Source organism: Leptinotarsa decemlineata, unplaced genomic scaffold, assembly GCF_025532065.1.
Source record: "Leptinotarsa decemlineata unplaced genomic scaffold, Ldec_3_MD MMD2_tig00026328_RagTag_RagTag, whole genome shotgun sequence".
Lineage (NCBI taxonomy): Eukaryota > Metazoa > Arthropoda > Insecta > Coleoptera > Chrysomelidae > Leptinotarsa > Leptinotarsa decemlineata.
In genome coordinates this window covers 17,486,724-17,514,228 of record NW_027412688.1, presented here as the reverse complement: position 1 = coordinate 17,514,228, position 27,505 = coordinate 17,486,724, and the positions used below count along the sequence as shown (strand labels likewise).

The 27,505-nt window shown below is 36.6% G+C and overlaps 1 protein-coding gene and 1 long non-coding RNA gene across 3 annotated transcripts in view; one reads left to right on the top strand and one right to left on the bottom strand.

Moving 5' to 3' along the window:
• Positions 1–27,505, top strand: part of oaf (BRICHOS-like domain-containing protein out at first) — a 421,903-nt gene that overhangs the window by 45,639 nt on the left and 348,759 nt on the right. The window lies entirely within an intron of this gene.
• On the bottom strand, positions 1,065–26,203 carry LOC141485585 (uncharacterized). The gene is made up of 4 exons (XR_012467298.1): positions 25,905–26,203; positions 6,151–6,318; positions 2,706–3,064; positions 1,065–1,159 (listed from the first exon to the last, which is right to left on the bottom strand). It is a non-coding gene; the product is annotated as an uncharacterized lncRNA (long non-coding RNA).

Genomic DNA, 27,505 nt, shown 5'->3' with positions numbered 1-27,505 from the left:
TGATTGATAACATTAATAATATTACCAATAACGTTAACGTTTATTATTGGTTCCACAACACAAAACGTGATTATTCCATACGTACATGGAAAATATGGACTGAATTCGATATTCGCGTAGCTTGTTAGTTCAAAAACACCACGAATCTACAGAACTTGATATTTCATTTCATTCATTTCTATTGTGAACATATTTCACTTCCAATAATGATACACATCTCAGGTTGGATGTACTTTTATTCAGAAAATTCTCTAATTAACCTGATTTTGTTGAAAAATATTGAAATATATGTCCGGGGGTAGTCCGTTCCTGACTTTGTAGTACAACAACTGACTCCTCCTATTGGAAGCTCATCAAAGCAATTCATTTGTTGAGTCAATCGCCAAAGTTTGGTTGATTTTGAATATTCATTTGGAACGTTAGCAAAGAAACACGTTTTTCATTTTGTAACTTTCAGGGCCCGTAACTTGGTAACGAAGGATTTTAGGAACAAAAGTTATATGAAGTACTGGTGATATTTTGAAGAAGCCCAGGGACTTCTTTTTTCCCTATATAATGATCTTATGTCAAGTAATTTAGTCACTTGATATAGATACTCCGTTAAAAAACGTCTATTTTTTTCAATAATGATTGTACCATCCAATACTGAATGTTGTAATTTGATTAAGTTTATTTTGAGAATAATCAAAATAATAGGATAATAGGATACCCAATTTCCTCATCGTTTATATTTTCATACTGATATACATTTTGAAGAAATAACCTATTGGAAGTTGCATTCGATTGTTACCTGTTTGGATATCCAAGAGTTCTGGTTGATATTAATTTTTTTACTGCCATACTGGAGAAAGTTTGCTTATGCGTCTCAGGCCTTGCATGGACGGCCGTAGACTCAACTCCTGCAAGTGACCATTGGTGTGTGTGACCAGCAATACAAACACTGATATTGTGAATTATGGCGAAGGAATCCGAAACAAACAGTTCCAGAATTGCGCATTCGCCAAAACACATTCATTGTGGGAAAACTGTTGTCATAGTGGTGAGGTGCGTTAGTTACCTTCATAGACGTCAAAATTAACGGACTGGCATTTAGGAAGAGAACAGCATTATTAGACAATGATGGATTACTTCAAGTCAGTTGATCTCTCTTGAATATGTGCTAAAAAAAGGAAAAGAATGATTCAATTCATAGGTTATCTCATCTTCAAAGTCTCTTTTTCTTTATTCTGCAAAGTATCAAGTAACGAAGTGACAACACGGGTGTTCTAATAGTTCAAATGATAATTATCATGCCTTGTATTTTCTGTTGAACTGAGGACGTTTTGAACAATTTTATAAAAACCTACCAACTTTACGTTTTTCATATATTGTTTAAAGAAATTGGAAAACAACTGCAGTTTTCTTGTGATGCACTGTTTGGAACCTTTGGTGTAGTAATGAATATTACTGGTGGTTTTTTCCACCACCAAACCGTTATTTCAACATATCGACAAGGGATCATCTTCAAGAGAAAGATTAAAATAAATATACTTATAATGTTATCTTTATTTATACCATACATACCTCTTGTAGGTACCTGTGTCTTGAGTGTCTTGAATTAATTTCACAATATTGCCTTATCTATAACTTGAAACATTATTTCAACAAGCTATATAGTGAACTATAATGTATTGGTCCACCATCGTTAGTCGTTGCCTTATCTGCTAGTCTTAAATTAATTTTACAATGTGTCTTTATGTTATAGTCAGGTAAATATAATAATTGAAATATTATTTCAACAAGCTATATAGTATAATATTAGTTATTGTTCCACCATCGTTATTCCTAATATTATTCTGTTTACTCATTTCTACACGCTCATAGGCATCTAGATGCCTGTTGTTGTTAACTTGTGTTACTAATCCAAAAGACAAAGTCGAGAAATCGGAAAAGTCTGGAATTCACGAAATAAAATGTAAGGACTGCGATGCAAAATAGTATAGACAGACAAAAAGATCTATTGAATTAAATATGGAAGACCTGAAAATCAGCAGTCGCCCATCATATTTTGCAAAAAAACCATTTCATAAACTTTAGTTCATTAAGATTAGTCAGACAAGTTAACAAAAACAGGCATCTAGATGCCTATGAGACTGTAGAAATAAGTAAACATAATAATATTTTGAATAACGATGCTGGACCAATACCTAATATAATACTATATAACTTGTTGAAATAATATTTTAATTATTGGATTTACCTGACTATTACATAAGGACACATTGTAAAATTAATTTGAGATTAGTAGATAAGGTAATATTGTAAAATTAATGTATGACACTCAGCTACCTCAAAGAGGAATCTAATATGGTATAAATAAGGATAACATTGTAAGTATATTTAGTTCAATCTTCCTCTTGAAGATGATCACTTGGTGATCGAAACACCTGTCGAAGTGTTGAAATAACGGTTTGGTGTTGGAAAAAACTTTAGTAATAATAACTGCAGTTTTACTAGTCGGAAATAATCTGAATACCATTGGCAGAATCGGTATTCAAGTAGTACACTGTATTTAAATACTGCTCTACTGATATTTTTGGTAATAGTTAAAAAGTTTAGAATATGGACGGTTATCCAATGCATTGTTGAATGTCAGTAATTTATATATTTATCGTTGTAGTAAGTGAATATATTCGAACTTGATTCCGTTCTGCACATATACCTACCAGAATCATGACTACCTATGTCTGTCTATTGAAGCAGTGGAGAATGGTCCAGAAGTCATTACATTTGTTAGAAAAGCCAACCTCAATGAAATATGCCACTCGTATCGGTACCGGAACTGATGCTATATAGAACGGCTAATTGAAATCATTGTAGTCGTCCAAGGTGCCAGCGTTAAAACGGTCGGCAGTAGTTTATTGATTTAACAAAATCCCAATTAATTTTGTATAGCGTTCTTTGCTTCTATTGTGAAACGTGCCTCATCGTTTTTCTGCACATTGCCATAATAGAACAATACAGCAAGTATGGCGCAGTTTTAGTCCGTGAGCCAGTTCACTATATTTTTTTTGAGATTTTGATTCTGAAAAAAAGTTGTAATATTATTCATGACAAAACAAAACAAAACCGTTTTATCAGTTATAAAGATGGATACACGAATTGGCCTTCGAAACATTGAATTACATATAAATGTTAGCTCTTTTCGACAGGAAAAATTATCAAATACAACAAGTCACTGATAAACAGCACATTGTTATTCGTGAAAAATACATTGAATTCATTCAGTAACTGAGATTAACTAAAAGTTTTTTAAAAAACTATGATTCCCTTGGCAAAAATGATCTCTCTCTCTCTCTAATTATATGGACGTTGCTTCCCACTCGGGCGCATTTGTCCAGGCTCCTTCTATCAAATTGACATCAATTTGACAGAAGCTTCGTCGGGAGGGGCGCAGCTGTCTTGCTCGAAGCAATGCTGCCACCCCTTTTTTGTCACCCTTTTTACAATAAAAAAAATGTGTTTTTTAAATGTACTACGTATATATTTATTGGGTCGCCTCCTTCTCGGGAGACCTTCTGATTTTTGAATTCACATATATGACCCCTTTACGTGGTTATCCGAACCATCCCGGCCTGGATACCGGCGTGAATAAAGGGGTCGTTAAACTTCACTTTCACTTTAGCACTCCCACGTGGACATCCGGTCCACCCCGGCCTCCAACCGGCGTGAATGGGAGCACTATTTAATTAAAACCTCTAAAACAATATTTCTATAAATTTTGTAACTTTTGCTTGCACATTATATAACGGCGGACATACACAACACGAACTGAGATCCACCTCCAACAATGGCGTCCGCGTACCTTCTTTGTGAACGGTCGCTATCGGCACGTCCGTTCACCACCATGTCAGAAACGAAAACTCGACAAAAATGATTTTTGTTCAGTATGAACATTTTGATAAAATCATTTTTTCAGGTTATGTAGATATACAGTGTTTTTCTTTAATGTCCACCCCTTTAATTTTTTGAACGGGTCAACTCAAATTTTGAATTGAAATTGATAGATGAACCTTTCTTTCAAGATGGCGACTAGGCGCCATCTGGGGAAAAATCAAATGGAAAGGGGGTCTCGTTACACATCTTTTGGAAGCTCATGGTAAGTGCTTCACAACCCTAGACTATAATGTCAATATCTTCAACTTCTACAAAATGGCGGAACATTCAATAATTGCCTGAATACATTGACATTCAACTACATAATATGAGGTAATAAGCTTGAGGTCAGTTCAGAAGATGCTCGAAATGGTTGCCTTGAACTTCTTGACATATGAACAGCCAATCCAATATTTCACGCCGAACATTTTCGAACACAGTAACGTCAAATTTTTCTACAAAAATTCATTATTCTCTGCCGTTTATCCAATATTGAAGCAGGTTCAGTTTCGTACACCTTTTGCTTCAAAGCTCCAAATGTGTCAAATCTGGCGAGCGGGCTGGCCATTCTATAGGACCTCGACGGCCATTCCAACGACCGGAAAAATAGTATCCAAAAAGTTTCTTATTCGTCTGGAGTAATGTGGTGGTGCTCCATCTTTTTGGAATATAATAGCCATATCGAATTCATTAGGATTCGCTGCTACGATTTCAGTGATGAGAGGGACAACAGTAGTTTCCAGCATCTTCAAATGCAGTTCCCCTGTTGAATTTTCATCAATAAATAGAGGTCCTACAATATGGTTTCCGTTAATTTTTTCTGGTTATTGGGTATGTGTTTTCCGGAAAACGGGAGGGTTGTTGTTACTTCAATAACGGCAATTTTGTCTGAACATTGTGGAGATAAGTAGGATGCCTTGCAATGGTTTCCGTCATGATTTCGTAGAATTCTGTTGTTCGATCAAGGTCATCTTCCGTTAATTGGTGTACCATTTTAATTTTGTATGGATGATACCTATTCCTCTTCAAAAGTCTCCAATAAAAGGAGACACCCCACAAACAATCGGGACGGAATAAGTAGACTGTTAAGTATTTACTACCATCTCACCAATTATTTGCAATTTCCGTTCTTCAGGAATGGACGGATGACCTGGGGGTTTTCGTTATGTACACTACCGGTAGTTGTGAATTTGGATACAAATATTTTCGATAGATAGGACGATTCGGAAAACGTTTATTGAAAATCCTTTCGGTCTCGTGAAAGTTACGCGTCGCACTGTAAATGAAAATCGCTTCAATTTTGTTTTTCCAATGGACGATAATTGAACATTTTAGAGATTGTTGATGTGGTTGGTACCTTCCTACTAGTAAAACCGAAAACTAAATTGAGAATATTCTGACTGAACAATGATTTTCATTGTTGTATTGACATTTCTTGTCGTTTTTATGAACAAAAAATAACTTAAGAAACCTCATGGGGTTGTTGGAATTGCTATATGACAGATAAAAAGGAATATTTCTAGAAATATCGATATGTATAAGTCTTCAGGAAAGTATCATATGTACCACCAATTTGTAGCAGGTGAAGGTATTGTGAAGTATTCGTCAGGAGCTTCAAAATTATGTGTCACAAGACCCCTCCTTTCCATTTAATTTTTTTCCCAGATGGCGTTCAGTCGCCATTTCACTTCAAAAAAAGTATTCATGCATTAATTCCACTATCCCAAATTTCAATTTTTTCAGTTGACCCGTTAAAAAAATAAAAGGAGGGGGACATTAAAGAAAATGCACTGTATATATTGCTGTTCACTGAAATCTGAAGATGCATTTTTGGAAATGATTCTCTAATGGAACTTTCATAAGCAATCAAATTGATGTGGAATATATTTGATTGATGAATGGAGAAGGTTGAGTTAAACCTCAAAAGGAGTTTATTTACTTACGTATATTGCTTTTCGCCAGTCTTAGGTATATTAAATCTTGAAAATCATTTTCTCTACAAATTGAGGTTTTGTTTTAATTATTAGCGATGTTAGTGAATTACATCAAACATTAATAATGTGGCAGTCTCAAGCCAAATTATTCCACGTCTAATCATGTTCTAACAACATCGAATTGCATAAAAGTCAGGTACTAGATTTGACGTGATTCAAATTCACACTGAATATCTTGCAAAAATTGCTAACCCAATAGTAGAAGGCAAAAAGACGTTAATAACTTCGAGTTATAACTCACCTTTGAATTGACCAAAATCGATCCCCAATTGATATTTTTGAAATCTGAACATGTTATGGTCTGTGAATAAACCATTTTGATGCGATCATTCATTCCTAGCGTATCTGGTATGTCTGTAGCTATTCCGTATACTTTCGTATACTATACTTAGTGAATTTCCTCCAGCTTCTAAAATATGAGAAGTGAAATATTTTAGAAGGTAATGAGTTCAAGAGCTTGGGAGGCGTGTTTGGCGCTTTATAATGCAAGCTTTCGAAGTTATATCTCCGATTTTTTATCTTACTGAAATTCAAATATATCTGTTAAGGAATGGCATACGTATATTTCAGAGTCATATCGAAAAGAAGATATTTATTAATTGAAATGAAATGAAAAACGTATTTTTCTTTTCTATCATATTTTTTTTAAATACTCTATCTCTAGATTACATGAGTTGAATCAGAATAGAGTAATTTGTGAATTAACAATAATCAATATCAATTCTGGCGGAAATGGCGGGATTTTATAGATAGTTGTTTTTCAATAATTTGAGTGATTCACCATTTTTGCAGTGTAACTTGCTTAGTTCCATAGGTTCCCTTCAAAAAACGGTTGATAAAATTTTTCCCTAAAAATGCATCGGTGTGCCGATACAATTTGTTGCAAAAGGGTCTTCGAACTATAATTTCCTTGAATTTAGACGTTACAACATTCATTGAAACCAATCTCTGTTTTTTATAAGCTTCAATTCAATTCCATGAATTTTCACATATAGTAAGGGGGCATACTCAAAGACTGGCTGTAAATCAAATTATCTGAAAGAACTATTCGTTTAGACCAGTCCCAACTCAACTCAACTCAACAGGTTAATGGAGTGATACCTATCAAAAAACAACTTCTTCCCTGGATAATACCAGGAAGGGTGTTTCATTATATCCGACAGTTGCCAGTACAAGATTCTTTACAGAGGTAATTCCTGCATATGCTTTTGGCGATACAACTGCCGAAATCGATTTTCAATTACTGAACGGGCATACTTGCAGACCGGTTTCGGGATATTTGGCCTCTAGTCAGTGCAAAATAGCGTTCTACACGAACACGAAGTCGACGACTTTCCATAATTGAAAATCAGATTCTTTCAGAGTATCATACCTCGAACAAAGCTAAAGTGAACGACAAGCAACGTATCTATCATCGCCTTCTCTGCCTGTTGACGAGGTACTAACCAAGCCGAATGGCCCAATTCCTAGTATAAGGAAAAAATCTTCATATATAGTAAAGGGGCATACTTGAAGATTGGCTGTAAATAAAATTATCTGAAAGAACAATCCATTCAGACCAGTCCTAACTCACTTACACTGTATGTTAGTGGATCTATCAAAAAACCTATCAGACCTATCAGAAAATACTTGTTACTTGCCGTTCGCTTCAGCTTTGTTCGAGGTAGGATACTCTGAAAAAATCAGATTTTTAATTATGGGATGTATCGACTTTATTTTTATGTAGGATACTACCTTGTACCGACGAGAGGCCGAATTGCCTGTTACAGTAATTGAAAATTTAATCCGGCAGTTGTGTCGCCAAAAGCATATGCAGGAATTACTTCTGTGAATATATAATCCTGTCGGATATAATCCAACGCTCTTCGTGGCATTAGCCAGGATAGTTGTGGTTTTCAGATAGGTTTCAGTCCATTAACGTACAGTGTATGTTAGTTGAGACAGGCCTGAACGACTTATACTTCTAGATAATTATGTTATAATCATATATCAAGTTTCTTGAAATTTCGAAATTTTCTTGAAAAATAAGACGAATAACGAAAAAACTCTATATCTATTTTATTAACACGCTTTTATTAGCTTCACCTGTATGTATGTATGTATGTTTGTTTGTAACTCTCAAGCTCGGGATCTGTATTTGACAGAATTATCGACATTATTGCTTGATCTATTCGCGGGCAGATGGCGCTGTACGTAACCTCCTTGATATATCGACATTATTGCTTGATCTATTCGTGGGCAGATGGCGTTGTACGTAACCTCCTTGATATAATTCGAACTCACTTTGCATGTATTTCTTCATTTGAAAAAAGTGTTTTTCTTAGTAACACGCGCGTCTGTCGCCTTATTTGTGATCCTCCTTTGCGCGCCTGCTGTCTTGTGCATTGTAGCTGATTTTCAGGGTCCCTCTCCGGAATCGGAAAATATCAATGGTCATTTTTCTAAACAATATACGGCTGAATGATCCCAAAGTTTAGATAAAATAAATAAAGTTTAAAAAGACTAAAAACCACGCTTTTATAGCATAAGAAACTAAAAAATGAAAAAAAAAAAAACTAAAAAACAAGCTTCTAAAGAATGTCGAACTAAAAAGTTGAATTTTTTTTTAAGTTAGCTTAAAACAACGAACGAAAAGTACTAGTATTATTGTGAAAAAAGCGTGGGCGCTTTGTGCCATGTTTTTTGTATATCAAGCGCCTGTCGCTTTTTTCACAATAATACTATGATTTTTCGTTCGTTATTGTTTTAAGCTTATTTAAGAAAAATAACTTAAAGTATATTTATTACCCAATGTTTTTTTACTTTTTATATCCAGAGTAATTTCAGATGAAAACATTCTTAAGTCCAAGAAAGGGTGGTATCCACATTCAGGGTAAAAGCTCATATACTTAGGAGCTATGTCGCTTCTAGTTTTTGCACCCACCAATATTTCACGACAAATGGGTCAAGGTTCAAAGAAGCGGAAAACCTTCAATTATCTGAGTATATGCTGTTGACCGTTGACTTTCAACGGAGTAACGCATCGGAGTGAGAAATGTAAGTTTATCCCTTCTACTACCCTGAACTTTTTTTCCTTTCATTTTCATTTAGTCAGAGAAAAGTCGAAATACTCAAATAGGAGCAAAACTCTTTGATTTCTCATTTCATTGCATGACTATTGTGAAGTTCAATGTTTCGATCTCGTTATACTATTGGGATATTCTCATTATTCGAATGTACTATTTTTTTAAAAGTGTTCAGGTCACACATCTTGTTGTTTCCCTTAATTTGAGCAAGTCACGGAATAATACCATCATTTGTGGATGTTTATTCTGTTGCCAGTAATCATGCACAGCCGAAATAAACTACTAGTGTCAATGGGAGAAAGACAATGGGCAAATCGCGTGCCCTAGATAGTTCCTCTTCAGCTAAACAGAAATTCAATAGAAATCTAAAAAAAAATATTATCATGTACAGTTGTCGCATGGGAAGTAACGTTCTGCTTTTTGAATTTTATTAATCTAATTTCAAATACAATAATTTTGGCTGTCCTACCCCTCTTGGTGGAATCAAATGTGCGAAGTCACTTGAACTCTTTCCGTGAAAGTATCTATAGAAGAGAGACTAATGTCCATCCCTTCTTCGATGTTCGATGGTTGCAAGTGACGTTCGCGTCTTCAATCAGGCGGATGGCTCTCCTCTGGATGGAATCCACCAGCTTCTGGGTATGCCTAGGGACGGAGCTCCATACATGAGAACAAAACTCCAAAGAAGGTGTGATCTGAGCTTTATAAAGCATTAAAAGTTGTGCCAGGATATATTGATGTCCACTTCAACCCCCAACAAAATCATCGAAGTAGAAAGCGGAATTGTCTGACCTGACATTATTATATCCGATTCTGAGACATTTATCTTCTTGAAAAAAAAACCGATGTCTGGATTTTCATGGCATTGAATTAAACCTGGTACTTTCACCCCAATTGTCAATTACTTCTAGATCCTCATTAGGATATGTAACCTCCAGCTGCCGGTGAAGATGTGCATCCGCCGCCGATGTCCTGGAATCCAAATGGAATGACTAAACAAGTGTGCTGTCGTCAGCAAAGGAATATATAGGATTCTTGGTTTTTTCCAATAAGTCATCATATACTGTATAAAGAGGCTTGAATACCAACGTTGATGGTAAAATTATTCGAGAGATATCCATCGACGGCAAACTTGCAGGGAACGTTTTTTCAGGAGGCTGCAGAACCTCACACAAAAATTATCTGACAATTCATAGCATCGAAGTTTGGTCAGCAAACCCTCAAGCCACACACGGCCAAAGGCCTTAGAATTGTCAATCGCCACAGCTCTTGACTCTCCATGTTTCTCGATTGCGTTATTCCAAATGTGGGTGACATACGATAGAAGATTGCCTGTTGATATTTGTTTCCGAAAGCCATATTGATGATCGCTCAAGATGTTGAAGCCTTCTAAATATTCAAGGATATGGTGGTTTACTGCTTTCTCCATGAATTTTTATATCACTGATAGCAAAGCGACTGGTCCATAGTTATTTGGAATAGTTTTCTTGCCCTGTTTGGGAATGGGCTGAACGTCATCAATCTTTCAACAAGAAGAAAAAACTCCTTTCTTGTGAGACAGGCTGCAAAATACCTACTGGTGCGAGTTCATTCGCACACTTGTCAAGTACGATGACGGGCACAACTTTCGTTGTTTTATAAAGCTCAGACCAGACCTTGTTCTCATGTATAGAGCTACGCCTCTGAGCATACCCTGAAGCTGCTGGATTCAACTAAAAAAAGAGCCATTCGCCTGACTGTAGACGCGAATATCACTTACGGGAAGTGTTCAAGTGACTTGGCATATTTGATTCCATCAAGAGTGGTACATATCAGAAAAATGCGATGGACTGTGGCTGCTCATCGTTTTGAGGTTCAACTTAGTACACCTCGAACTTCACTGTTCACGAGGTCTTTCATTTGGAGAACTGTGTTTATGTGAAATGAACTTCCTGAGAATGTTTGTCCAAATGAATTTGATCTCCAGCGATTCAAATCCAATTTGAATCGCTACCTTAGCACAGTCATCGTTCTTAGAGCGCGTTAAGGATTTTTCTGTAGTGCTTTCCTGTAGTGTTTTGTTTTCGAAAAAAAAACTAACAGAGTAGTCACGCGTTTCTAACATCAATCACTCACCATTTTTCATTCTGTAAATCGTAACAATTTGATTGTTTTTCAAAATTTGCTTCATTTGAAATATTCATCTTTTTATCAAACTCGGCTAAAGTATTAATTTTGCGGTATGCTTGGCTTCTCAAATCTCTGGATAGAATTGATATGAATATGTTAACCATGCCGACCCTAAAAATAAATCACTGAATAAAGTTCTTTCCCGACCCTAATATATTATCGCATTTTAACCGCTATCCTCTATTCAAGTCGAAATATGGGTTGCCCACGAATTGCATTTTCACATATAGACCATTCGAAAGTTATGCCAAAAATGATTTTGGATATGAATTTTTACCGCAGCATCTTCTCTGAGCTTGACTGCAAGTTTGAAATATTTCATTTTTGGTGAAATACTTTTTTGGAAAGAAATTGCCTCACTTCACTGTCTAGAGATTTATAAATTGATAGATGACTGGATAAATATCAGTTCACTGAATACGATGGGACGGTAGTCTGGTGGGTTGACGTGGGTGGTTTGCTCACTCAATCGACCGTTGGTTCGAACCGCCAGGCCGGTCGATCAATTTTACTTCCTATCGTCCAACCGTGTTAGGAATCATACGCTAACAGGTAAGACCTCGTTAGTCCTTAACTCGCACAAGTTTCAGACTTTCGAGAGTTGTCGTTTGTATGGGGCGACAACTGGTTAACGGAAAAACAGATTTTATAACAGATATGCTAGCCACGAGAGAGAATTTGAGGCATTCGAAATTATTTGTGCAACGGGAATATACATTATTTTTATGGATTGATATTCCCAACTATATTTGATCGATCAATAATATTAAAATCGATAAAAACATCTCAGGAATCCAGGGAACGATTGCGCATAGTGTCCGTGACTGAGTTTCACGTTCCTATGAGTACCAGTTGTGTGGTTATACTGCTTTTCTGCCATGGCCGTGACAAGTATTTTCGCCAACTGGATCATACACTGGATCATACACTGGATCATCCACTATATAGCCCTGATTCAGTACCATTTATTCACTCACTTCATTGTGAGTTTCCACTAGAAAACGCTTGATGAAGCTAGTGTATAGCGAAACACTTGTTATAGTTTTGTAAAGTGTCTAGTGGAAATCAAAGAATAACTATAGACCAGTCGCTTTGCTATCAGTGATATACAAAATCATAAAGAAAGCCGTATACCACCATATACTTGAATATTTGGAAGGCAATATCTTGAGCGATCATCAATATTGCTTTCAGAAACAAAGATCAACAGGCGACCTTCTATCGTATGTCACCCATATTTGGAATAACGCAATCGAGAAACATGAAGAATGGAGAGTCAAAAGCTGTTGCGCTCGATATTTCTAAGGCACTTAACCGTGTGTGGCATGAGGGTTCGCTGGCCAAACTTCGATGCTACGGCTATCAGCTCCCTGGAAAAACGTTCCCTGCAAGTGGCCGTCGATGGATATCTCTCGAATATTTTTACTATATTGATTTGGGTTCCATATTGTCTACAACCTCTTTTTTATTGTATATCAACGATTCATTGGAAAAAATGAATAATTTAATGTATTGCTTCGCTGACGACAGTACACTTGTCTCGTCATTCCATTTGGATTTCAGGACATCGGCTGCGGATTCACATCTCCGGCAGCAGGAGGTTGCATATCGTAATGAGGATCTAGAAGTGATTTCGAATTGGAATGAAACTAATCAGGTTCAATTCAATTCCATGAAAACCCAGGCACCGGTTTTCTTCAAAAAGATAAATGTCTCTGAACCGGATATAATAATGTCAGGACAGACAATTCCGCTTTCTTCTTCCATAAGTTTGTTGGGAGTTAAAAATGTGTCTTGGCACATTCAAATCGCAGGAGTTGCAAAGGCTGCTTTCCGAAAACTTGGAGCACTATTCCTAACCAGAAAAATGTACACACCTCAACAACTTTTGATGCTTTCTAACGCTCAGATTAGACTTTCGAACAACACTTGTAACCTTAATAGTCTGGAACATCGAAGAAATGTTGGGGGTACTCTCACGGGAGTGTTCAAGTGAGTTGGCACATTTGATTTCACCAAGAGCGGTACATGTCAGAAATACGCGACGGACTGTGGCTGCTCATCGTTTTGAGGTTCAACTCGGTACACCTCGAACTTCACTGTTTAAGAACTCTCTTATTTGAAGAACTGCGTGTATGTGGAATAAACTTCCTGAGAACGTTTTTCCATATGGATGTAATCTTTAGCGATTCAAATCCAATGCGAATGGCTATTTCTGCACAGACACCGTTTTTAGAGCGTCTTTAGGTTCCTGTAGTGCTTGTGTTTTGTCATCAAAAAATATGGATTTTCATCAATTCCATTACATATCCTAATACCATTGTATTTTTTCTAAAACAGGAATTTGTTGGTGAAAAATTCTTTGGAAATGGACAGGTGATATATGACTATCGATGATATGATTGAATAGCTGATGTCACGACTACCATATTCAAATGTTGATGGTAACTATTACAAAAAGAACAAAAATATGTTGAATGATAAATGGAGTTTCTTTCACTCCATTTCAAAACGGTTTTCACTTCAAATATAACCCTTGTAGCAATGATAAAATTATTTCTGCTAGAACCAAATGCGTCAGAATAGACAACCTTGTTGTGGCATTTTCTGAAAAAAATCGCAACCAACTTTGATGTGTTTGGATATTGTTACGTTGGTAGGAAGTGAAAAGAAGGTGGCAAAATTTGTGCGTTTCGATAAATCAGTATGTATGATATATTTCTACCTCGTATTCATATCGTGAATGTTAAACATGTGGGGTGGACTGATAAAAACAAAGCCGATCTCTTATAGTTGATGTTTTAAAAATCAGTAGAAATGGAATTTATCGATACATGGGTCATCTAATCTAAATGGTGTTTTCAATGCCTCGGTCTGTCGTATTCGCGTGATAGATATAAAGGTATCTGACACCAGGTGCAGGGCCTACTGTGGTCGGCCCGACATAAAGCGTTCCCAAGAGTGATATATAACTACGTTCGGCACTCTTGGCGCCCTTTTACATGGGGAGCTACACGTTACTCGCTACCGCGAGAGAAGAAGGCTTTTAGCGCAAAAATGCAAGAACTCCAATGGAGGTTTCAGATGGAGAGCGGGAGCCACCACGTCTCGTGAGACGATGGCTATCACGTCTCCTGCACCTCATGCCGTGGATCCACGTCTCCACCTCAAAATGCATAAGGATGAGTGGGGACTTCCAAACGAGGAGTAAAACGGCTCTCCCTAGTTGACGTTTCACACTTTTTATTATGACAGATTATGATGTGGAGCTGTTAATTAGTACTGCCTGCAACCGACCCGCTCTTTGGGATACATGTTTCGATATTTACAAGGATCGAAATGAAGTCGTAAAACGTTGGATGAATGTCTGCAAGGTGCTATACGTAGATTTCGCAACTTTATGTCCATCCCATTCTTGATCGTCGACGTTTCTGAGGTCGAGGTTTCTATCGACGGTAGAGGAGGTATACGGCAACAGCTCGCGAGCGATCCATTCTACTACGGACCCCAAGGAGCCAGGAAGTGAAACGGCTCCCGGTGTGAATGGGCGGTAGGTAGGAGTGATAAACGCTCCTGTATAGGAGCGAGAGACGTGAAGCTCCCCGTTTGAAAGGGTCCTTAAGGGATCGAGGAGATACCAGTGTTGCCTTATTCTATGGGAGATATTGCATTGCTTTCTCACAGGTAGATACCATTTAATGAGCTTGATGTAGTCCTTCTCGACTATTAGAGTCAGACAATGTTCATCAAGAAGTTTCTGGCTCCGAGTGAACTGAATATCGTCCGAAAAGAGGAGAGTAAACGGATGAAGTATCAAGATTTTAATCTCGACATCATAATGGCTCACCTCAAAGCTACAGTCGTATGAATGTAGAACCTTGTAACTCTTGGTTCTCCATTATTTTCGGACCAATAAAGGATGCAGGCATACCCTCCGGCATGGGTTGGAGCTTCAGATACATGGCCTGACCAGCCATGTATCTTCGAATGTATGATAAAATTGTTAGAGGTTTTCACCTTACCTGATCTTACTCTGCAGGTAAAGGGAATGCATCTGCCCAGGCGTTGATTGCGGTGTGGGGATAAGGAAGCACAAGTAAGTCGGCACTTTTGGTATTCGTTAGTACCACCGGCTCGCACCTTTTGTTTCCGATATCGTGCGAACTGAACTTCGTGTCCTTCCTTCGCCGAGAGTATTCTTCGACTAGTCTTGTTTACGATGTGAGGAGACATACGTGTAACTGGTGATAGCAATAGAAATTTGACGACAGAGTGGTTACATTTCTGAATTCTGGCGAAGGAAGCGTTTCCTGTGGCGTATAGGCTTCAAACATCGTATCAACATGAACCTAAAAACTACCAAACAATTCTTCTTGGTTATTAGTCAGTGGGCTATGCTTGAAGACTGGCAGTAAAAACATCTAAAGAAATGAACTTTAAACGTTCAAGCCAGTCTCGAATATACCTACACAGTAGGATAACTAACCTAACCTAACCAAACCTAACCAACTGCATATCCGTAATTTGCCCGATTTCTCTGAATGAGGAAGAAAAACTTTATTATTAGTCAGTGGGCTATGCTTGAAGACTGGCAGTAAACAAATCTAAAGAAATGAACTTTAAACGTTCAAGCCAGTCTCGAATATACCTACACAGCACTGATTAGTGGCTAATGAGCCCGAAACCGGTCTGCAAGTGTGCCCGTTCCAAAATTGAAGGTCGACTCTTTCAGTTGTATTGCCAATTGTATATGCAGGAAATTTTCTGTGAAAATTCCTGCACTGACGCCTGTCGGATATAATCCAACGCCCTCCGTGGTATTAGCCAGGGAAGTAGTTGTTTTCTGATAGGCGTCAGTCCATTTAACCTACTGTGTGGGTATATTCGAGACTGGCTTGAACGTTTAAAGTTCATTTCTTTAGTTTTAATTTTTCTTGGACCGACAAACGGTCGTATCTATGAAAGCAGTTGAATACTTCGCGTTTCAATTTCAGACTCGTGATCGGTGAAAATATATGTTTCTGGACTTCCTTTATCCACACTGTTTATCATTATTGAAAGTTGACAGAAATCTTATTGAAACGATAAAAAAAAGGAAGACAGAGATTGAACGTGATAATGATGAAAAATCAGTAAATTTGAAGTGAAAAATAAGCAATGATTTAATGAAATCTGTGTAGGTTCGTTTTATGTTGTAGATGTGCAATAACAAAGGATTTTCAAATATTCCAACTGGGACACAGCCGCGGGGTAAAATAGAGCGTTCATAAAATAAAGTTACAGTTTTATCACTGTTTCTCCATACCGATATATTTTCGGAGGCTGAAATTTTCTATGTAGATGTGCAATAAGAAAAGACATTTTAAATATTCCAACTGAGGTGTCAGCCACGCTGGAAACATACGCATCCATAAAACAGAATTATTTTTTCATCATTGTTTCTCCATGCCCTTAAATTTCCGGTGGGTAAATTTATATTTAGTATCAGCATTGCACCCGTGCGGATCCGGGGCGTAGGGGAATTTTAGATTGGGTCTATACAAAATAAATGGAAATGAATTTTTCAAAATATTATCATATGGTGGTGGAATTGGCCGATACTTGATAAATAGAGCTTGAAAAAGCTATTGTATGAAATGATATTTGAATGATTATTATCATGTTTGTGTCATCTGGAAACGTTGAGAAATTATGACACAATTTCTCATAGTTAATAAAATTTCCAAAATATCATTTATTCACAATAGTAGTAACCTATTTTTTCATGAACTCATTGGTACACGTTTATAAAAATACTTTCAACTAATTTCGTAATACATTCAGCTGATATTTTTCAGACTTCTAAGGCATCTATAGGATTTTTAATCATCCACTAAGTGATTTCAATTAACGAAATATGATACCAATGTCGCCTAGGTCTGGGAAAATAACCTTCAAGGTTTCCTACTTTTTCATCAATATACAGTGTCATCCCCAAAATATGCACCATATAGGAAACTTCTTTATTAAGGGTTTTTCAACAAAAAGTTATTCTTAATAAAAGTGTGTGCATCCTCTAAAACTGAACATGCACCAACAAAATACAGTAAATACACGTAATATACGAGGAGCCTTTAAATGTTTGATTTTGAGACAAAAGTACTCTATTTTGAAAAAATTCAAAAAATGTTATTTAGAAAAAGTGTTCAGCTTTGAAAAATACACCTAGATTTGAAGTCATTGCCATCTAAGTGAAGTTTTATTTTTTTCACCCATTTTTTTAATGGGGACTACGAAACAAAAATTTGCTAAAACGATAAATAGACAGCATCCTGTATACGGCGTTTTATTTAAAAAGCCTGCAATATTACAAATTACATAACTATGATGCTAACCACGATCAATTGTTTTACTTTTCATTTTTTATTTCAATATACTTGTGTTATTCTTCGTCTAATTATAGTTATTATTTTCAAATTATTGATTATGTTCATTTCTATTACTTTGTTTTGTTGTTATCGTATTTTTATAACAATTAAATAGAAATTACTATCGTTAGGCTTTTCTGATTATCTATATACGTACTAATAAAACTAAAATAATTTCAAATCATTGCATTGAGACTGTGCTTGAATCATTGTTATTGATTGTCTCAGAAGTTAGATTTTTGTCGTTTTTGATCCAAGAAGAGATATTTTCCATTCGTTTCAAACAATAACTTTTCATTACTTCATAAGATATTCTAAAAAAGAACTGGAATTATGAATCGTCTCCAGTTAATTAAAATTTCAAACTCATTCTACCGTATATAAACTTCAAATGTTGTATTGTATAAATTCGAACTTGCCATTTCGTAGGTAAAAATGACATCAGTTTTCAAGTTATGGATATTACTGTAGTATTATCCCAACACCAAACCGGTATTTCAACACCTCCACACGCTTAAAAAATCTGTTTTTCCGTTAATCAGCTGTCGCCTCCATACGAACGACAATTCTCAGAAGCTGAGAAACTTGTGCGAGCTAAGGACTAACGAGGTATCACCTTTTAACGTGTGATTCCCAGCTTCAACCAGATAAATTGTCTCGAGAAAAATATGTGGTCGAGGCGGGAATCGAACCCACGGCCTTCCGATTGTGAGTCGGGCGCACAACCACCGCGGCCAATTCCACAATTGGCCGCAGTATTCCTCTTGAAGATGATCACTTGGTGATCATTTTGAAGATGATCATCAAGTGATCACCAAGTGATCATCTTCAAGAGGAAGACCAAACTGTTTAATCTTCCTTTGAAAATGATTACTTGGTGATCGAAACACGTGTCGAGGTCTTGATATAACGGTTTGGTGTTGGCGTAAAACTCCAGTAATATTCATTACTACACCAAAGGTTCCAAACAGTGCATCACAAGTTTTCAACTACTTGAAATAAAGTATGATATCCCACATCAAATTTTCCATTTTAATAAATCCCTTTTTTCATTAAAGCATTTTCGAGTCTTTGATAATATAATGCAAAACCCAATATTTGTCCTGAAACTCTGAAGTGGTATGCAAATTCGAAACTGATAAAAACTTTCTTAATTTTACTTCACTCGCAAACCTTATTTACAATGTAATAAAAAAGGGACCTCTCGCCAAAACAAAATCAAAACACAATTTGCATCTTTTCCCTCTCAAGTAGGGTAGAGAGAATGTGCCAACAGGACTTGTAAATCTATATCAGAACTAGAACGAGTTTTAATTAGAAATTCTTGGAAATTAAAAACATTTCCTCGAGAACACTTTATACTTGAATTGAGAAGGATGAAAACAAAGAGAGAGTGAGTCTTTTGAAGGGTGCTACTTTCTTTCGATTGAATTGTTCGTTATAATATAGGTATCATTGTGATATTAAAGCGAATATATGTTTGAGAAGGTCAGTTATTTCTTTTGAGTTTTGATAGATCCCACTAAAGACTGTTTAAGGTTTTTCGTAATTCATTTGCATTTTTTCATTCCTCATGGATTTCGCTGATAAGGATTTGACTATAAATTACTTCGGTTTGCTCAGGTTGGAAATGAATCAGCTCTCATATTTCTAGAAGAGAAAACAAATTGTAGAATATTAAGTAATCTGGTTTTGTGGTCCTTCAACCAAATAACTTATCAAATTCTTTCAAAAAGTTTGCTAATTATGAGGCATTGCTGGAATGATGTTCTTGCTTCTTTCAAACCTCAAGCAGGGTAAAAATCAACTAGTAAATCCACTCCCACTACTTTCATTCATAAATTCACAAAGTTCCCAGGTTGAACGATTCTAGAACTAAATAATGACTTTTCTCACGATGAGTGCCTATCTACTCAAGACTATTTCGAATATTTGCATTAAGAGCCTAGTCCAGCTAAAGAACTAACGGATCAGAGGTGTATGCAACTCCAGAAGAGTTGTGTTTCAGGGTGATTTCTTCAACTTCCTCCCTTTCTATAGCCCATTATTGTCATTAACCTTGCTTTCAGAAATATTCTTTCATACCGCTGGAGACCGGAGGTGAAGGGCCACTAATTGTATATGTATGTATGTATGTATATGTATACGTTAATTGATCTTTCGTCAACACGAATACACCTTTATTCTTTATTCAAATTCTTTATTCTTTATTCAAATACTTGTATGTACTATTCACGTGCAAAAATATCGAAAATAACCTTCTTATATTGAAATTAGGTATTCTTTTGGATATATTCTCGTGTAGTGAAATTGTAGGTTATCGATTAACAATAAAAAGCATTGTGAACAATAAATATCATATTTCATAAGAAAGCTATTAGAGACCATGGCATAAATGAATCCATATATCGAGCCACTACTAATGATTTATTTCATTTCAGGTATTAGTCACGATCGAACAAATATCTGTGGTATAACTTCAAACCGAATGGATGAAAACATTTTCGTCTAGTTTCTACTGGTTATTTAATTTTTAAGACCGGTTTCGGGTTTTACACCATTATCAAGTATGAGAACTAATACATTTCAAATCTATAAACATATAGAGTTTGTAGATAAGCTGGACGGGTAGGTAATTAAATGAACAGGAACTATTAAAATTCAACATTGAAGATTATATAAATTATCGGGATTTTCAAACTTATAAATTCAAGAGTGGATACTTACATAAATCGAGTTGCTCGTTTAGAATTATATATTTTGGTTTTTAATTGATTTACTAAGCTCAATCGCTTCAAAAAAATTCATTTTTTTTTCCTTCATTACATGTTTGTAACATTTTGAGATTAACTTTACTTCTGTATCTGTATCTGTAGAGTAGGGGGGTGAGTGTAGGCCCACAGCACTTAGGTCTTCCATTCTGTCCTTTCCAGGAAGTTGGAGAGGTCACTAGGAGACGTCTCCTTTATATCGGCAGGTGTAGGCCAAGACTCGCCGAACACACACTATCTTATTGACAATAACTCCGGACACTCGCATAGGACATGCCTGAAAGTTTCATTTTCCTGTTCAAACATCCTGCATAGAGGTATGTCCACTAGCCCTATATTATGGAGGTATTTCCTTAGTTGACAGTCGCCAGTCGGAGATCCTACTGTTAAGCGTAGATTTTTTCTGGTCATCGCCAGATATTTCTTCCTAGGGTCGGCTAGGGTGATCCTGGAAGACTGCACTCTTTCATACCATCCCATCTCTTTAGGGATTGAGCATGGGTGTGACGTTTGGCTGGTTCAGCAATTGTCATAGTCATTAGGCCGTAGGTGTTACTGGGTCCTAAATTTGTCAGTCCAGCCGCTTTCTTAGCTAAATAGTGGGCAATGCGATTACTTTTACTCCTGTCGTGCCCTTTAACCCACTTCAGGATAATGTTATTATTTACCGGGGCTTTGGCTAAATCTCGGTGGCACTCTAGTACTAGCCCTGAGGTAGTACTAGCCCTGTTGTCTGTTCAAGGCTAATAGGGCTTGTCTACTATCAGTGCAGATTATGTTTTTGCCCGAAATTCCTTTCCTGGTTATTTCTTTTGTGTCGGTTGAGATACCAACTATGTTCTGTTTGAACCACGCTGGTTCCTTACTTAATTTATAGGCTTAAGGGTCTGGCGTAAACTCCACATCCTAAGCCTTCTTTGGTTTTTGAGACGACTGTATATATGCGTATTGTATTTGTAGCGTCTGACTCTGTGTTCTTTTTTTATTTGTATTTTGTAGGGTTTATTAATCATAAACCTAGGTTCAAATGCGTCACTGGCTGCCTGCAGCAGAGGTTGAGCAATGAACGCTTCTCGCCATAGGCCATAGGCTCTTAACCCATTCCTACTTCGAGATTTACACCAGTCGTGTGCAATCGTAACATGGCCATTAACGCAACATCCTTGTTCTCATGGCTCCTGTGATGTTTTAACAAGCCATTCGCTGTATTTGATATAATTTTTGGATAGCCGTTGCTTGTAGAACTTCCGGTCCCCATGCATTGGCTCCGTACGTTAACATTGGTCTTATTATTGCAGTATAGATGCAGGTGACCACATGGGGTAGAAGACCCCAAGTGCGTCACAGTCTCCTTCGACATTGCTCATAGGTCACATATGCTCTTTTTGCTCTACTCTGTAGGTGAGACTTACATGTTAGCTTCCTGTCGAAGGTACTACTAAGGTATTTCACCTCTTCAGTGAAGTTTAGTTTGCTTTTAAAGATTTTTGGAGAGCCTGATAAACTTATTTTCCTCGTGAAAAGGACCATCTCAGTCTTCTTGAGATTGATCAACAGTGAGTATTCCTTACACCATGTTTCTATTAGTTTGGGCCCATCCTGCGCTCTATCGCACAGTGTGTTCTCAAATTCGCCGGTCTGCAAGATAACTATGTCATCCGCATATGCAATTGTGTAGAATCCATTATTGTTGAGGTAATCAATCAGGGTATCCAGAACTATGATCCAAAGAAGGGGTGTTAAGACCCCTCCCTGTGGACAACCCCTTATGACCAGTCCTCTCACTGTGATGTCTTCTACATTGATTGATTCTACATTATTGCTTTATTAGAAAGCATATTGAGTATCCATTCTCCTACTACCAGAGGTACATTTCTATAGTTTAGTTGCTGGGTAATTGTTGGAAAGGTTGTTTTATCAAGCGCGTCCTCGATATCTATGAATATACCCAGGATGGATTCTTTGTTGTCCAATTATCTTTGGATTCTGCCAACCACATGGTGAAGAGCCTAATCAGTAGACCTTCCCGGAGTATATGCATGTTGATTTTTGTGAAGTGGGTTGTGAACTAGTACTTCATCCCCTACGTACCGCTCACATAGCCTCTCCATAGTTTTCAAAAAGAACGATTTGCGACTAATTGGTCAGAATGCTTTTGGTAATGTGTAGTCCATCCTACCACTCGTACTTCTCTTCACTTACTGGAAATATACCTCACTTATCTGGTGTTTGATTATTGCAGATGTTCAAACATTGTACATTTTTGTCCAAACAGTGGTGTTCACGGAGCCTCACGTCGAAATTTCTATCAGTTTGGCCTGTATATACTTCATTCCCCACATCTATATATACCAGATTTTTTCATTCTATCTCGTTTGGATATTGCGTTGAACAGAATTCTGCCTAAGTAACTAGTGGAAATTAGACAAAAGTGTTTTCTTTCATTTCATTGAAGTGATCATAAATTTTCACAAAATAAACAAGTCATCAATTACACAAATTGAAAGTACCATCATTCATCCTCACTGGGTTGATTTTAGTGGTCATTTCATTTTACATCCAATCCAAATTTTCATTATTTCAATAAATGTTGAAGTTCTAGTGCTTATTATAAGTAATTAGGTTTCTTCAATTAAATGATATGGCTCGGAAGCGCTCGAATGTTCATAGTTCGATAAGAAACTCAGTTAGGTAAGACTGAAGTTTGTTCTTATATAGATATTTTGAATCAATTTTTTTTACCAAGAAAAAATAGATTAATTCATTTATTCTCTGAGATGGACATGGTAAACAGTCGACAGTGAATATAATTTTCCAGAAAAAAAGGAATTCGTGAATTTTATTATTTTGCAATTATTTTTAATGAGTTTTTCTGGAATGGAATAATTTTTGGAATCCTATAATAATTGGGGGCTTGAATTCGCATAACTGATACAGAGATATTGTAAATTTCTTTCTGTTATAATTGCGTTTTTCTTAGTGTTGAAAAACCTTCGTGGATTCGAAGGTGAGTACACTCGTGTCTGAAAATTCCGTTATATGGTTTTCCGTTGTTATAATTGAAAATCGAAAACCTGATAACTCTTCAAAATCGAAATTCATATTATTGACTAGCAGAGAGAGCTGAAAACTATATCTTTTGTGCTGTATGGATGTGTTTATAAAAATCCGGGAGATACCTGCCTTTACCATACTTCTTCGATAAGTTTGTTGAGGGTTGAAATAGACACCAATATGTCTTGGCACAATCATGTCGCTGAAATTGCAAAGGCTGCCTTAGAACACTGTTCCGAACCAGACAACTGTACACACAACAGTAACTTTTAATGCTTTATGAAGCTCAGATCAGACCTTCTTTGAAGTATTTTTCTCATGTATGGAGCTCTGCCCTCCAAACATACCCTGATGTTGCTGGTTTCCATCCAGAAAAGAGCCATCCACCTGAAAGGAGACGCGAACATCACGTGCATTGATAGCCTGGAGCATCGAAGAGAGGTTGGAGGTTTGCCTCTCTTCTATAGATATTTTCACGGGAAATGTTCAAGTGACTTGGCACATTTGATTCAACCAAGAGGAATACGTGACGGACTATGGGTGCTCACCGTTTTGAGATTCAACTCAGTATACCTCGAACTTCACTGTTTAAGAACTGTCTCATCCGGAGAACTGTGGAGTAAACTACTTGAGAATGTTTTCCAAATGGATTCAATCTCCAGAGATTTTAATCCAATACTGAGGTTTTCAACACATATTCCGCTACAGTACTGGAAAGACAGGAAGATCTATCAAGTCACTGTGCTGTCATTTGTCGAAAACAGATTTTGTAGTCCTTCCCTGCGGCTTCCCGACATCATATTTTCTATCTGTTTTATATTTTACAACGTCTTTACTTGATATTATTTCCACTGTATATACTTTACTGTACTGAAAATTAATTATTGAAATTTTTATTTCTGAACATAGGACATTGATTTTTACGAACTAACCTTTATCTTCTTCAGGTCACCTGAGTTGACTAAAGTTGGAGTTTGTCACGATTTTCTATAATATGTTATGGAATTCGCCAATGAAAATTCTTGGTGACGTATATGAATAACACTTCATTGTGAGATTTTTACTAATCAGTTCACAAAACTCCAACACGAGTTACACTCAAGCCCCAATACCATTAAATAATAGAGAGAATAAATGGTGCGATCAGAGGGATAAAAAATCGGATTTGAATATCATAGCAAAATTAGAACCCCTCGAAAAAAATTACCAGTCCTTTGAAATCTTTGATCACACGACAGTTTCTGAATGACTGTAGTTTTAGTTGGAACGCCATGTATGTACGGGGTGTTCTTGAGTATTATGTAACTATTATAGAAGGAAAATTCCTACAAATTCATGTCCCAAGAAGTTTCATTCATAACTGGGTTTTAAATTTCGAAACTGGGCTTTAAATTTTTTATTTGTTTTCAAAATTTTGTCACTCATATTTCTGATTCCAACAATTTTATACTCTGAACATCAATGCCAAAGAAACGACTGTAAGAAATGTTGAACTTTTTATGGTGTGTAGGTAAAGGCGATAACATCTCTTCCTACGAAGTCACCGACTATGGGATCGACAAAAGATTCAATTGTCGAATACCGAAGATGAATGAGGCTCCCCAAGGCGGTCATTCGCAAAGTCAAGCTTTGACATCGACCGTCGAACGAGATTCATCCTTTATCTCTCAACTAGATGGCACCTAGATGAACTTTTGATCCAACACCAGACAGCGCTATTTCGAGTCGCCAGGTCTCATCAGTGGTCCTAGTCTGAACACCTGAATTGTCCCAAAATGAAATTAAAGGCGAAGACATCTTTTTCAACGAAGAAGCCAGCTATGGTATCGACAATGGACTTAATTCTCGAAAAAAGAAGATGAACGAAGCTCCTCTCGTGTCGGAAAACTCTATAGTGTGTTAGTTCTTGTCCTTTCCTGACCGTTCCAACCCTCTTGACTCTCTAACCATAACAACGGCTACTTAAAAAAAAAAAAAAGATAACTATGTTCAAACCTTTCGCTGTCTTTTTCTAGATTTAGATAGTTTACATCTGCTAACGAGATATTTGGGTTAATAGCTCAGATGTTCAAGAATCTACAAAACACATGACAGTGATGAATTGTTACAAATCTCATGATTTCTGTTAAAATCTGATATCAGTGAAAAAAGTTCACGATCTAGTATTCATTGGCGAAAGGGTTAAAAATTTCTGTAGGTGCTTCTATATCATCTGGGGATGATCATGAAGACCTAGCTGTTATGGAAACTGACAAATTGGATTATTTTCATTTTTTTTTAATTTTAATATGCCTATTTACACGACTTTGAGCTTACTGAAATGTTCTCCATGTATGATTGTGTCAGTTGAACTTCTCTCAAACTCAGATGTATTTATGCGGTAAGATAATGTTTATATCGTTTGGTACCTAACAGCAATATTCATCGCCGACTTTGCGAAATCGGTTCTTTACCTAAAATGTATACCCCAAGTCGAAAAAGCAGTTCTGAATTAAAAATCATCAATTGTTCGGTGAAAATAAAACTAACCTTTCGTGGAATTCGATTCAGAGGTCGAGTCGAACTCCAGATCCAAACCTTGTAAAATTCCTATCGTACGTACAATTCCTGAAAGTCGTAACATGAATATGTCTCAGCATATATTTTTCTGTTTGTACTTCATCGTAGTTGAATCCTCGAATGACCACCATAACATCAACTAAAGGTGCAGATCATTTTTTTAAATCTGACATGCACATATGTCGCCCGAGGTCGTTTGAAAATTATTGCAAAATCGGCAAACGAATGTGTCTGTTGTAGTATTTTAATTAAACGTCAAGCTGTCGTCACTGATGAGGATCTGATATGGACGTGTCCATGGCGATAATTTCATGGTATTTAACGTGTTTGTTCGGGAGCAGTCATCAATTTGGTTTCATTGTGCGGAAAACTGACCCTTTCGACAAAAACTTGTTAGGAGGGAGTATAACAGCGAACCCGGATAGGGTGAAATGACTGAAAATGCTTCTTGATTTTTCACCGAATTTATGCTTTGAATTTTTTCGCTGAGTGGGTTAATCATTTTCTTCTGAACGTTTGGATGCTATTAGTTTTTTTTTGTAGAAAAGAAAAAGGGTTAGTAACTATGGTGAATTAATATTGCGTGTTTTCAACATTTTTAACTATTTTAAGTCCCATTCCCTGTTCCACGAAGTACTATTTAGAAGTATTCATGTTACTTATGCTCCGTCATTATCCTCACTCTTTTAGGATCGTGTAATTTCTTTCATATTTCAAAATTAAGTCACTACCGTGACTATTTCTGGGTTCAGAAGTGGTTAGAATGAAGGTGCGGGTAAAATAGAGAACACATTTGTACTTCGAATCACTTACGATAGAAAATTTGCCTGAAAGACAATTTTTTCCCGCACGGAATCACTTTCAGTACATATATTGAGATTATCTCATTTTTGAACGTAAAGTTACGTTTCCACCGGAGGAACATTTTGTAACATTTCTGTTGCCTTGTGTTTCTTCTTGTTGGTGTATTTAGGAACTTAAAGGCAAGAAATGTAAACTTTTTGTTTCCACTGACAGAACTTTTAAATCGTCAATGTTTCTGGTAACTGACAGAGAGTAACTCAGTGTTTCCACTACGGTTGACAAACATGGAACAAGATCATGAAATAGCGGCAGCAGCGGCGTCCTATATAGTGTTATCGGCAAAAAAGAAAAAAGAAAGCACAAATATTGATTGGGTGAAACAAAGTCTCCGCGATAGAAGTGAATATGGTGGCATGCACCTACTCAATGCATTGAAAAATGACGATTTACACATAGGAAATAATATAAACAATGGAAGTGTCAAAAATTTCCTACGAATGTCCAGCACCGATTTAGAATGGTTATTATGCCAAATTGCCCCAAAAATACAGAAAGAAGATACCAATTATAGACAAGCCATTTTACCAATGAGACGATTGCTGCCCACACTGTGATTTCTTGCAACAGGCGATTCTTACCATTCCTTGATGTACTGAAGGATAAACTTAAGGTAAGTAGATACACAGCTTTTCAATTAAATGACATAATGTAATGAGTAGGCATTTTACTTAAATTTGAATACAAACCAATTTTTTGAACTGGGAGAA